Source organism: Prionailurus bengalensis, chromosome F2 (genome assembly GCF_016509475.1).
Source record: "Prionailurus bengalensis isolate Pbe53 chromosome F2, Fcat_Pben_1.1_paternal_pri, whole genome shotgun sequence".
NCBI lineage: Eukaryota > Metazoa > Chordata > Mammalia > Carnivora > Felidae > Prionailurus > Prionailurus bengalensis.
The window spans coordinates 82,365,877-82,379,661 of NC_057353.1; positions in this window are offsets into that span (position 1 = coordinate 82,365,877).

Genomic DNA, 13,785 nt, shown 5'->3' on the forward strand with positions numbered 1-13,785 from the left:
AGCCACCAGAGGGGCAAGGGCTATTCCCAGCCCCAGGCACCTCGGGACCACCCTGAGGAGGGGGCTCTCCTGGGGGCCCTGCCATTCACCATCCATCCCCGGGGCCAGTGGCTGTGACCAGGGAGATGGGCCTCAGACACTGCCTTCAGCCTGACTCCTCAGTCATGCCACCTGCCTGGGCGGAGCTGCCGGGATGGGCAGAGGGAACCAGAAGCGTCCCCTGCACGTTTCCAATGCCAGTGTCATCCAGACACTTGTCTTTTTCGGTTGATGTGCAACATCCCGTATTGGGCTACCTCAGATCCCCGGGGGTTTCAGTCTGAGAGACCCTGATTCATGGGGGAGAGCCCAGAGGCAAAACCAACACGTGGTCTGTGGAGCCATCTGCTGTGTGCCACGTGCCCCTCAGCAGCCGGGGAGGGATCTCCCAGCATCCAGCTTCTAAGGACATTCGATCTACTTTGTAGCCCAGCTCTGCCACTCGCCCTGGGCCATCTTGGGCAAGGTACATATGGGTTGCACAGGTCTACTGGGGGTGACTCCACGTCACAAGGTTTCTGTGAGCACTAAATGAGATTGTGTGAAGAAGCGGCAGACACAGGCCAGAGTCAGAAGTTAACAAGTATGGGTTCCTAACCCTCATGGCCTACCATCTGCCAAATAATTATCTTCTCTCCCATGATGGTTTGTCACATTGTGTTCCTGATTCATTCATTCATTCAAGAAACCTTTCTTGGGCCCCTGCACTGTGCTGGGCGTGTCCCCACCTAGGAGACTGAGTACGACACGGCAAGTTTCATCCAACTCGGTCCTCAGGGTGCAGCAGCACAGTGGTGGCTCTGTGCCTCTGCTGCACGACTGAACAGTCACTAGGAGTCACCCAAGTGTGTCAGCGGTCGGATCCCCCGGCTCTATCTCCTAAACCCAAGGCTCTCCACTAAAGCACATGTGGCAGGATCCCGTTAGTGAAAACCAGGCAAACTGTTCTTCCGGAGACCCCTGTAGAGGAGTACTTCTGGCCGGGATCTGGGGGCTGGAGGAGGGCCGAGCTGGGTACAGACCCCGCCGAGAGGGTTTCTCCGGCCGGGGTCTCGGGAGCTGGGGAAGGGCCGGGCTGGGCCCAGACCCCCTCGCGGGGTCTCCATTATACTAGTTGCGACGCTGGAAAAACTGCAAGCCAGACAGACAGTTGCGGAGAGGAGCGCCTCCGCCAAGCCAAAAAGCGGCGCCCGGACGCCACCGAACCGGACGTCGCGAAGAGCAAGCCGGAAGTGCACCGGAAGGAGCGCGTCCCTACCTCCTCCCCGCGCCGCCCGCCGCGTCCGGCGCCCCTAGCGGCGGAGCCTCGCAGGGCGGCACCGGCGAGAGGAACCGGGGCGTGCGGGACCGGGGCGGGTGGAGGGGGCTCGTTTGGGAGCTCGGGTGGAGCTGAGGGACCAACTCTAACGTCTGGTGCCACGGGGCACAGAGGCCTCCTGCATTTGAGTGTTATTCACAAGATAGATTCTAAAGGCCACAATCCACTCAGTGCTCAGATGGCTTCAGCCAAGATTTTGCGGAAATCCTCACCCACACGCAGCCAGCGTTTCACAAGTCCCGCCGGTGTTCATAAGACCCGGGGCCGTGGATGCAGACAGCCCGTCGCTCAGAGCTGGAAACCGTGGGGCGCTCGACAAGGGGATGTGGTGACCGTGGAGGGCACGGGCGGAGCTCTGGCGTCATGAAGCACTATGTAAGTAAGCACGTGTAACCAAGGTGGACGGAACCTTCGATGTAACAAAACGTTAGAGCTGGGGGGCGAAGACCTCTGGAACGTCGTGACTGTGGGAGGGGTTCGGCACAGTCAGGCCAGGTTCAGCATCGGAGAATCTACACTGCAGAGAAGCCAATGAGTGGACTAGACCTGGCACAGCCTTGGGGAGAGGGTCAAGTTGTCGGGGTCAGAGTTCACATGGAGCGAGACCCTGTGAATGTAGTGAGTGTGGAAAAGCCCGCTGGGTGTGCACCGGAGTCAGGAGGGGATTATGGAGGCAGGCAAGGTGGACACATCATGTAATCCGGGCTGGAGAGGTACCTTGTCACGGTCACCATGCAGGATACCACGGTCATTGAGCACGTCCAGCATCGGAGAAATACCACCGACAGGACCCCACCCCGCGGCAGTGCAGCGGCACAGCAAAGCCCTGAGGCAGAGATCTTCCTCGGAAACGGCACCTTCACCAGGCGGGCAGCAGGAGGGGAAACTCTCCTTCTCTCTGTTCACACCAAAGCCACAGCCAGGGCGTTCACTCCACAGTGAGCGGGTGGGAGAGGACTCTGCAGGCCAGAGGGTTTCCTTGGGGTCATGGTCTAGAAAGGGGGCACATTCCTTGGACACTTGGGCCTGTAGGGTGTTTTTGGAGCAGCTTCTGAGACATCGTGTGCACACAGTGCGTTGACAAGGTCACAGAGATCTCCACACGCACGCAGCCTGCAAGTGTGCCCGTTGCGGGGAAAACCCATTTCGGGGACTCAAGATCGAGAATGGAGCCCGTTCCATCCTCACACCCTGGAAGTGCCATGTGCCGGACCCATGTGCTGAGTCCAGTAAACCTTGTTTGGAGGGGCTGAGAACTGTCTCCTGTAGCTGCCACACGCCCCGCCAAGAAGTCCAAGAGAAGGAGGCTTCTTTGCAGAGTCTTTTGAGACAATGGATACACTTCCATCTTCCACCGCCTCGCCCTCCTTTTTGCTCAAGCTGTACCTCTTCCTTGGAGCGGCTTCATACACCGCCTGTCTTGGCTTTGGGGCTCTCGTGCTGAGCTGAGCAAATTCTTCCGAGGCACTGGCCTCACACGAGACCCCCTGCCTTGCATTTTCATGGGTGTGCGAACCCACTAAGGTACCAGTTACATCACCTGGAGAACCTGCGGAAAAGCACAGGCGCCCAGGCCCCGTCCCAGGGGAGAGAGACTAGGGCCTGGGGTAAAGCTGGGAATCCGGGCTCAGTCCCATCACCCGCAGTGCCAGTGACGGCGCCCCAGGGTTGGGAACCTCTGCTCTCATCAGCCCTCAAAGGAGGAGCACCGACACAGGCAGCTGCCCAGGGGAGACCCTGGCGGCCAGGCCCCTGGAGCGGAGCCTGCCCTCACGCCCGCGGCGGCTCCGGCCCCGCCCTCTGCCCAGCCTCGCCGCGCCCCTCTTCTGCTCCTGCGGTAAGACCTCGTGGTCGCCCGGGTGTCAGTCCGGGCTGCAGCGCGGCACCGGCCTCCGCAGGCCCTTCCTGCTGCCCTCGCCACCCGCCGCAGGCCACTCCCGCCACCCGCCGCAGGCCACTCCCACCACCCAGGACACGCTCCGCGTCCCACCCCCACACCCGAGAGGTCCTCTGAAGTCCCACGCCGGATGGGCTCCCTCACTCGCTTCACAGAGCCCTTCCGACGGCCTTCAGGCCCCTCCACGCCAGGTCCCCTCGCCCATCCCCTTCCGGCGCCGGCCTCCCCGACCACTTCCAGAGGCTCCCTCGCCCCGCGCACCCTGCCCCTCGGACCGCTGCAGGGACGCCAGCCCGCCTCGCGCCGGTCCCCGAGCGAGTCCTCCGAGCTTCCTAGAGCGCCCGGAAGTGCCGGCGGCGTGGGGCGGAGCTTCCGGGGAACGCCGCGCGCGCCCGCGGTTCGGCCGCGTCGGGGTCAGGGGCGCTATGGGGGCGTGGTTCCGAGGCGGCGCGCGCAGCCTCCTCGGACCCGACGCCTCAGCGCCGGTACCGCCCGGTGCAGCCGCTGGGCCGCAGGAGCCCGCCGGGCTGGAGCCGCGGAGGGGCGTCCGCGCAGCCGCAGCCCGGGGCGGGCCGATTCCCAAGGCCCTGTGCTCCGCACCCTGCGCACTTTAAGGCGTTCTCCCGCTGGAGGACTTGACGCTCGCGGCCAGGCCGGGTCCCTCCGGGAGCGCGCGCCCGGGAGCGCTGGCACAGAGCTGCCTGAGTCCCGTCCGCGCGCCCCGGGGGCACCGAGCTGCCTGACCCCCACCCAGGAGCGCTGGCAGCGAGCTGCCAGAGTCCCGGCTGGTGCGACCCAGGGAGAGCCCGAGGGCTCTGGGCGCCGTCCCCGTCCCGCCGGGACCTCGGGACAGGCGGGCCCGCTTCGTCCGCGATGGCTTCTCTGGCGGCCTCTGGGACCTCGGCTCCTGCGTCCCCTGCCCAGGAGACACGGCCAGGCCCTCCTCTCCCAGAACCTGGGATCCGGGGTGGGGTGGGGGGCGATGCTTCCCTCTCAAGTACCAGTCCTTGTCGCTGGGGCCACAGGTGCTCACCGTGAGGCCCCCAGCCACCCTGTCCCCTGGCTGTCCGCCTCACCCCAGAAGTCAGCCAGGCCCCACATCTAAGGGAAATTTAAGTCTAGTCTTCAAGGAGCACAGATTTTAATATCCTTTTTCTTAAATAGCCTTTGGGAGTTTGTTTTCATGGTGAGAGTCATTTCTGCTCTTTAAAGACAATTTGGAGTGGTGCCAGGGAGGGGGGGGGGGCACAGTCGTTTAGGCAGCTGACTCTTGTTTTGGGTTCAGGTCATGTTCTCACAGTTCCTGGGTTGGAGCCCTGCGTCAGGCTCTGTGCTGTCAGCGCCCTACTTGTGATTCTCTATCTTTGCTTTTCCCCCTGCTCTCACGTCTCTTTCTCTCTCAAAGTAAACATTTTTTAAATAAATAAAGACAATTTGGAAAGCGTAGGAAAAATAGAACTCTCTCTGCCCCCAAAGAAATCAGTCATCAGCAGCTCTAGGGAGGGTTTGCATGGATTGTCAGCCGCTCATTTAGGCTGCGGGTGGTGACTTACTGTTACAGCTCTTTGAACAATTGAGCCAAATGCTTAACCTCACCCTAAAGTAACATTCACATCTTGAAGCGCTCTGGTTGGCCGGGAGCGGTGCTAGAAGCCCTATGCACCCTATCACCACCCCCCTCACTTCGTCTCGGGCACCCGCGGCCCTCATTTACAGGCAGGAAGCCAAGGCTCAGAGAAGAGTTACCACAGGCTCAGTTTGAGCCCAGATCTGGGACTCTGAGGCCCCTGCTCTCCCACCCTGCTTCCAGCTGCCCACCCTGGTTCTCCCTCACAGTTTGCTGTAACAGTAAGCCACCGCCCAGAGCCTAAACGAGCAGCTGACAATCTGGGCAAAGGCTCCCTAGAGTTGCTGATGACTGATTTCTTTGGGGGCAGAGAGTGTTCTATTCTTCCTACGCTTTTCAAATTGCCTTTTTTTTTTTTTAATGTCTATTTATTTTGAGAGAGAAGCAGAGAGAGAGAATCACAGGTAGGCTCTCCTCCCAGGCAGAGAGCACAGCTTTCCATCCTGGGGCCTGGCACACAGTGCTGATGGCTCGTCGGCCGCCCACAGCACGGGGCAGTGAGAGAGGACAGGTGTCCATACGTGCCCGTGGCACAGTAACTGAGGGCTTCAGCCCCGTCTTAGGTCTCGGGCAGGTGAAGTCATTCGCCCAGATTATGCAGCTAGTACCTGCCGGTGCCGGCATCTGACCCAGGTGTTCCTGACCCCGGGTTCGGGCCTTCCTACCCTGCCACCCTGCAATCCGTGTGCAGCGCCACTGCACGGCTGTCCCTCTCTGTTACACCTGACCCCCAGGGTGCCCCACGGGTTTACAGGGCAGCAACCGGCCAGAGGATGGTGGGTGGTGAACAGCGCCCGAGAACGAGATGGAGCGACATGTTGGCACAAAGGCCAGACTGCTTCCCTGGACTCTGATCCACTTGTCCCCCCAGCAGGACCCCTCTGGCAGCTCCTGCCTGCGGCAGAGGGCTTCACGGCTCCCTTTCTGTGTTGGAAGGACTGTCCCACGGTCCCTTTGCTGGTCTTCTTCAGAATAGCCATCTGGAAGTATCCCGCTTGCCCGTCTGCCTCCCTCCCCTTCCCGTCGTCTCCAACTGTCGTTCTGTTCTTTCCCACCTCACTTTGTGAGGCTCCTTAGATCCGTCTTCCACGCCCCTGACCTGGCCTTCTGTTGTGTTCATTCAACTTCCCCTTCTTCTCGCGTGGCTTTTACTTCCAATACTGCCTTTTCGTTTCATAGGAATAGACATTAAGTAATCAAATACATTTTCCCTTTTCACAAAGCGGTCTAAAGGAAGAATGGCCAAGAAATTAACAAGGAACAATGAAAGCCCCGGAAGCTATTCTGGCTCCTGCTTCAAAGAGGACTTTACATCCTAAACAGCTTCTCAACACACACCTGTTTGCTTTGACCCCTTTCTACTTCTCCAGGTGGTGTCTTTGCTGGAACCCGCTGGCCGCCCCTGGGGGATCAGGCCCGGGCCCTTCCCCACGTTCTCTTCTGCAGCGGAGCCCCCCCCCCCCCTCCTGCGGGCGCTTCAGGACCCGCTCTGGCGGTGCCCGCAGGCGGCTCTCCCTGCGGAGTCGGCGGCTCCGTTGCCTCCGGGGCTGGGGAAGCGCTCTGCGCACCGCTGCCGGGCTCCGACGGTCTCCCTTCTTCGTGAGCCCCCAGGGGTGGGCGTTGAGCTGCCCTATGTGTGCATCCCCAGCAGTCCTCGGGGCAGGTTCCCCAGGATCCCACAGGCATCAAGCGGGTGGAGATGAGCCTGGGCAGCTGCTGGGTCTCAATGTGCTGCAAATCCTCCCCCTGCTCCCCCCCCGCTGAACTGGAATTTTCTGCTGTAAAGCCTCCAGGGTGTCTCCCCACCCCCTGCCCCGCCCCAGCTCTCTCCCAGCCCATTTGTTATCGCTCAGACTCCGGGTGGGAAGTCCGGTGGGGGCTGCCTGGGGCCTCCCGCTGGCCGCACGTCCTCACCTGCAGCCCTGCTCTAACCTCTTCGGGTGCTTGAAGGATTCAGGTCCTTGGGGCTGTGGGGCTGATCCCTCGGCCCCTGGAGGCAGCTCGCCGGGGTTCCTCTCTTCTGCTTCTTCCTCCAGGACACTGGTGATGCCTCTCCTTCCATTTCTTTCTGCGTTCTGCTGACTCAGCCCCTTCTGTGCCACCAGGTTCCTTTGCGTGGGCTCTTCATTTTTGTTAGTGATGCCACTTGTGATTTCTTCATTCTCGTTTGAGGAGCGATCTCAGGGCATCCCAAGTCCCTTAGGTCTGCCCTGGGGGAAGGCAGGGGTGAGGGGCAGCAGGCAGCTGGGTCAAACCCACCCTGACTTCAGCTCATCGCCCTGTCGCCTGCTCCGCAGTGTCCCTGCTGGAGGCACCTGTCCTCCAAGGGGGAGTGACCTCAGATCTGAAATACTGTGCCCCCCTCACCTGGGGAAGTCTCCCGCAGCCCGCAGGCACATGCTGGCGCACGCACGCGCACTGGGCCCCTCAGGGCGAGGGGGGGGGGCGACGCTCAGCCACACCTGCCAGAGGCGGGGCCTCTCGGGCCGTGGTTCTGGGCTTCCTCTCGCTGCTCCCCATTCTTTACCATCCCTTTAGGTTTGAGGGGAAAAAGGAAGTAAAAGGTCTCTACACAGTTATCTTTGAACAGAAGTCCTGGTTTATTTTAGGAAAAGTAAGCCGATTCTAGATACTCTTAGTGATGTTGCTTTGTGACATCAGCACAGAGAGGGCCAGAGACAGACACCGAAACACGAAGCCGCACGGGCATCTCTTCAGTCTGCACGCGGGACACAGGCCGTTCTGCCCGGCGCCCTGGGCCGGGCCCAGAGCCGGGCTCCACGCAGCACAGGGAGCGGGCGCTCGCTCCGGCCGCGCAGCGCTGTTTCTGCGGCTTCCTTGTCTTGCCTCCAGGGGGTGCTGCACCTTCTCACTGGCAACCTGACCGCGCCGGTCAGCCCTGGCGGGTCGGCTCTCTTACCACAGCCCTGCAGGAACCCATGCGTCCGGCTCATGGATCTCCCACGGGAGGCGCATCTGGGAGGGAGGCCAAACTCCGGGATGCTAAAGCTGCACTGACTTCCGTGTGGGAGTAAGGATGTTCAGATGCACACCGCCAGCCCTTTCCCGTGCCCTGCCACCTGGCCCTGTGCCCTTCCCCGCCTGCCTGTGGCCTGGCCTCCCCGCCCTCACCTCAATCCCTGCATCACCCACCACACACCCCTTCCCACCCTGGGAATCTGTCCATGCTTCCTTCCTCCCTCCCCCCACCCCGGTGCCCCCACCCCCCACCCGGCCCCCAGCACCGGAAGCTTCCCGGCGGGGAGAAGCCTCCCGAGTGCGCTGAGCACCGGAGGGCTTTGGGCCGGAGGCCGGCCGCGGTGGAGCATCCGCACGGGCGCGGGAAAGCCTTCGTGCCGGCTCGCACTTCCCGCCGCCGGCGGCCGGGAGCCTGCTGCCCCGAGTGCGGCCGCGCGGGGCGCGGGGTCCTCCGGACAGGCTCCCCCTCCTCCCCACCGCTGGCCGAGCCCTCGACCGAGGCTCAGCCGGCCCGCCCGGCGCCCACGGGCGCTTTTGTACGGCCACCGGGCCACCGATGTCTTTACAGGATTATTACAAGAGGTTTAAAGGATTATTACAAATCGCTGGTACTGTCTGGCCCCTTACGCCAAGTGTGCGGGATTGAGCTCCGGGGCCTGTCCCCCACACAGTCCCGTCCCTCCATCGGGGTGGCTGCGGGGACCGGCAGTAGGCAGCTCGGTAGCCCTTGGCCGCGGAGAGGGCGGGAGTGAGGGCCGGGCGGCCTCTAGGTCGGGGTGGCTCAGCCCCCTACCGTCCGGTCCCAGTCCCTGCCGGGACGCGGGATGGAACCCGAAAGGCTGGGGACAGCAAGGGGCGTGTGCGGGGCGGGGCCGAGCTGGACTGTCCAGCGGGCGGTGGGAGCCAAGGCTTGCGGGCAGGAGGCAGGACTTGCCGTTCGCAAAGTCGTCTGTGGGAGGAGCAGCTCTCCAGAACACCCGAGGTATTTCCTTGGAAGGCAGAGGGAAACCTGTTTCTCCATTGAGATCATCCTTTTAAATGTTTTAATTTTTACGTGTTTTTTTAAATAATTGTTTACAAATAAGTAATACAACACATATACACAACATATAGTGGATGTTTACCCATGCCACCTGCCCTGAAAAAGCTTCTGCACAGAGGACGTGGGGGGTGGGCTGGCCGGCTGCTGCACTTGGGGCTTGTAGGAGAGGCGCCAGAGGGAGCCGGGGTCTGGGGGAGGCCAGAGGCGGGAAGGTGGGGGGCTGCAGGGTACTGAGGGAGCTTCTGGGTCTCCCCGCCTGGGATCTCCATTCTGCCCTCTTCTCTTGCATTCTGAAGCTCCTCTGGGGCCAAAAGAGGCAACTGTCCTGGCAGGGAGTGTGGGTTCAGACCACCGGGGCTCATTCCCTCCTGGCACCACTGTTGGCCACCGGCCAGTCCTGTCCTCTGTGGTCTCGACTGTCATTTTTTCTTCAGGCCACGGTAGGATCGCACAGCCCAGTTCACCTGGACCTGGCTGTGCCTGAGGCCTGTACTAAAAGGGAACCACGAAGAGCCCGCAGGCCTCCCCAAATTCTTTCTGCCCTCCGTCTAGTGACCAGCCGCGTTCCAGCAGCGCCCGTGCTGGGGGCCCAGCCCCGGAATGACAACGACCGACAGAGCAGAGCCCACCTACTAGCAACGCGCGTGGGCCGCCGTGGTTTCCAGCCACAGAGACTGGGTGCCTGTCTGCTGGTAGAAAGTAGCCGGGATTATCCCGGCCAAGTGAGGCGGGTCACTTCCTTTTTCTGTGTGCCAGCTCGTTCTTCTGGAAATCCAGATTTCCTCGTCTGCAAAGTGGCATCTCTCTCAGGGTTCTTAATACTCGAAGAGGTGGTTGGCACAGTTGGGGCTACAGACGGGCCGCATCAGTGGAGGGACAGGTCACATGCACTGGCTGGGGCCACAGGCCAGGCAGCGTGAGTTTGGGCCTATTCCCTCAGCACCTGCCCGGCCCTACTGAAGAAGCCCCTTGGCTCCTCAGGGCACTTGCCAGCTCTTGGGGGCCCAGGGCCTGGACCCTTGAAGTCAAGTGGACAACCGCCAAGGCAACAGCGTCGGCAACAGGAGCTCTTTGGCACCACTGGGGGCACGCACAAGCTTCGAAGGGCCTGGGGCAGCCCACGCGGTCAGGAGCTGCTTCAGCAACCCAGGGAATCCAGGCTTCCTGGCCGGGACCAGACCCTTGATGTGACCAGGTCTGTCACTTTCCTCTTCTTTTTAAAAAATGTTTATTTATTTTTGAGGGGAGGGGGAGGTGGCAGAGAGAAAAGGAGAGAGAATCCCAAGCAGGCTCCGTCCCTCAGGGTTCCATCCCACGAGCCATGAGATCATGGCCCCAGCAGATCAGGAGCCCCAGGCTTAGTCGACTGAGCCACGCAGGCGCCCGACCCCCGACCCCCGTCGCCTTTCCACTTCTCATCCTACAGGGCTCGGTGTGGCCTCGGCTCCAGAATGATCTAGGGGGGATCGGAGGGAAGAGGAGCACTCCCCAGAAGGAAAGGTGCGCTCTCATCAGAACGCATGAGGGAAGGGATCCTGAGCAGAAGCAAACAACAGCCACCCTCAGATGCACCCCTGAACCTGCTGGAAAAGAAAAATAACGCGCAGCCCAGGACGAAGTCACCGTTCCAGCCGGCAAAGAAAAAGCCCTCTTCTGGCACCTGGTTGTGGGAGCAGCACACGCAGGACAGGACGCGACCCGGACACGCCTGAAGAAGAAAACCGTTCGCCATCCGTTTTGATGATTTATAGAGTAACACCCGTTGTCCACCTGGCCTTTGGTCGGACCCTAGCCTAGATTCCCGAAGCAATAGTGCCCTGGGCCCCTTTCCAGTGTGAGCCCCTCACCCCACGCGACGGGGAGAACCCCTCTCCTTCCCGGGCCCCCCGGACGCTTCGCAGCTACCGTCTACCTCTGCTCAATACGCCGTCCGCACTTTTCTCCGGCTCGCGTTTGATTTCGGTCCTGCGTGAAGCCTAGAGCCCCCTCGGCCGGTCCTGCGGACCCTCCCCCGGGTCTTCGGGCAGCGCCCGCCGCCGTCAATATGAAGCCCCCACTGCAAGCCGCTGGCGAGGGAGACCGGGAGCCAGAGGGGGTCTCCGCAACCGGGAGGAGGGCCGCGATCGCGAAGCCGCCCCGCCGCGGGCGCTCCCGGCCCCTCTCCGGGGAGCGGGCCCCCCGGGCCTCCCTCGGACGGCCCTCTGCCCCCGCGGCGCCGCCACCGCTCTCCACCCGCACGCGCCTCGTCGGCTCGTTCGTTCGCCCCGCGGCCGCCTCGGCCACCGTCTGGCCTCACCCGGGCCCGGCTGCAGGCGAGGGAGGCAGGGCTCGCAGGGGGTCGCGGCTCCGGGAGGCGGGCGGGGCGGGCGAGGTCCCCCGGACACCGCCGCGAGCGGAGCCAGCGTCCTGCGCGCGCAGCCCACACGGGGAGCAGCCGGGGCGCGCAGTCCCCCCCCCCCCCCCCCGCGGCCTAGAGCGTCACCGAGAGCCGCCCGCGCCGCGCCCTCCCGGGCAGCCGAGCGCACAGTCCTCCCGCGGCCTAGAGCGTCACCGGAAGTGCCCGCGCCGCGGCGCTGGGGACGGCGGCGCTTCCGGCGGACGGCGGGGCTGCAGGTGAGTGGCGGTGGGCGGCTACGGGCTGTGCCGGGGCGGGAACCTGGCGTCCGGCCGGGTGCGTGGGTGTCTGCCGGGCTCTCGTCTGGAAGGAGCTGCACGTGCGCCGTGGGGAGTGACAGCCTCAGGGGCGTCTCCCCGGACCGGCGTGACGGCCTCGGGAGCCCCCTGACCAGTGAGATGGCCTCAGGGGTCGCTTCATTACCAGCTGCTCACGCACTTGAACCTTCCCTTGTTTTTAGTCGAAATGGCGTCATGTCCAAGGTTTCTTCTCGAGCAAGTTGGAGACGAAATGTCCGTACAGGCAGGTCTCTGCCAGCACCCGTGATCTCACTGTTGGGGTGACTCCCCAGAAGCGAAGTCACAGTAGGACTGTAAGGCCTTTGTAAGTTGTCCAGCGCCCCCCACCCCGCCCCCAGAGGGGCACTTACTCTCCAGCGTTGGTGGAGGACCGTGCCTGTCTCCCCCAACCTTCTCCTCGCCCCCAAGGTGCTGCCACATTAGAGTCAAAAGTGATATTTTAAATTCTATTTCTTCAAAAAATTTTTTTAACGTTTATTCATTTTTAAGAGACAGAATTTGAGCAGGGGAGGGGCAGAGAGAGAGGGAGACACAGAATCCGAAGCAGGTTCCAAGCTCTGAGCTGTCAGCACAGAGCCCGACGCAGGGGCTCGAACTCACAAACCGCAGGATCACGATTTGAGCCGAAGTCGGACGCCGAACCGACTGAGCCACCCAGGCGCCCCTAAATTACATTTCTCAATTGCAAATGAGGTGGGACAAATGAGGGACTTATATTAAAAAATATATTGGCCACTTGTCTGCTTTGTTTTTGTGGTTACTTGTTTGTGACTTTTACCAATTTTCACGTTTTCTCATTAATACGTAGTGGTCTTTATACATTAAGGATATGAATCTTTATGTTACAAACATACCCCCACCCAGGTTTTTTTTTTTTTCATTTCTTTGTTTATCCTAAATTTCTTTGTGTAGTTAAATCTGTCAGACGTTAGTATCAAGCATAGCAAAGTCACTTCTCAATCCAAAAGTGCACCAGTCAAATAACGTTTGTAAGTTTATTTAGTTAGTAGAGCACGTGAGAGTGGGAAGGGCAGAGAGAGAGAGAGAGAGAGAGAGAGAGAGAGAGAGAGAATCCCAAGCAGGCTCTGCGTGGTCAGCACAGAGCCTGATGTGGGGCTCAATTCCACGAACCATGAAATCATGGCCGGAGTTGAACTCCAGAGTCGGATGCCTAACCGCCTGAGTCACCCAGACGCCCTCAAATGACTTTTTATTTTTGGGGGGTTCATATTTTTATATTCAAATCTTTACGATTATCAAGAAAAAAGTAATTCCCTAGACACGTCTCCAGACGTTTGAGCGCTGACCGGAGGCCTTGTGGGCTTGTTCCTCATGGAGCGAAGCCACTGCAGGCAGCGAGCGAGCAGGGGCTGCCACACCCAGCTGCGCTCTCCGTCTGCTGGGGACAGGACGGGGGAGCATTCCCGGGGGTATCCTCCGGGACACTAGTTCCTGGGGTGTCACAACTTTGATTTCTAGTGGCAGAAACAGGCACAGTGGATGAGGTGGCTCCTTCAGGGTCTCCAGGAGCAGCTCTGACCTCTCTGAAGGCATTCTGGGCTCGTCCCCACTTTCCAAACTGGCATTTCCTCCCCGTGTCTTCTTTCTTACTCAGGCAGGTGTACCCGCTGCTGGCGTTCCCACAAGGCACAGCGAGGCGCGCCCCCAGGTCCGGTCTCCAGCACACCAATGAGACGGCCACCCTGATGGACACACACACAGGTGAGGGGTGGACAGGCAGGTGGGGCTGGGGGGGGACAGCTTAGGAATCGGGGCCCCCAGAGGCCACCTGCCCAGCGGCTAGGGATGTAGCTGGGATGGGGCAGCACCACCCCATCCCCTCTGCCCGGCCCAGTTCCCACCCCGCTGCCTGCTATGCTCGCCACTGCCTGCTGTATCCCTTTGCTCTCCTGGCCCAGCTCTGCACCCCCCTGTCTTTGTCTGCCCCCCCCCGCCTGGAGACTTCTGAGAATGAGACTCTTAATTCTGGCCCTGTTTCTCAGCACCCCGGCTAGGCTAGCTTGGGCCCAGACCAGGTGGCCGGAAGAGTATGATGAGCAAGAATCTGGCTAGCCTCCCGCCCACTGCCCTCTCGGGCTCCGGGCTCCCTCTGTCCTGAAGACTTAAGGCCATGCTTGAGGGCTGTCGAAGCTGAGGACTCCTATCCAGTTTACTGCTGTTGCTGCGGT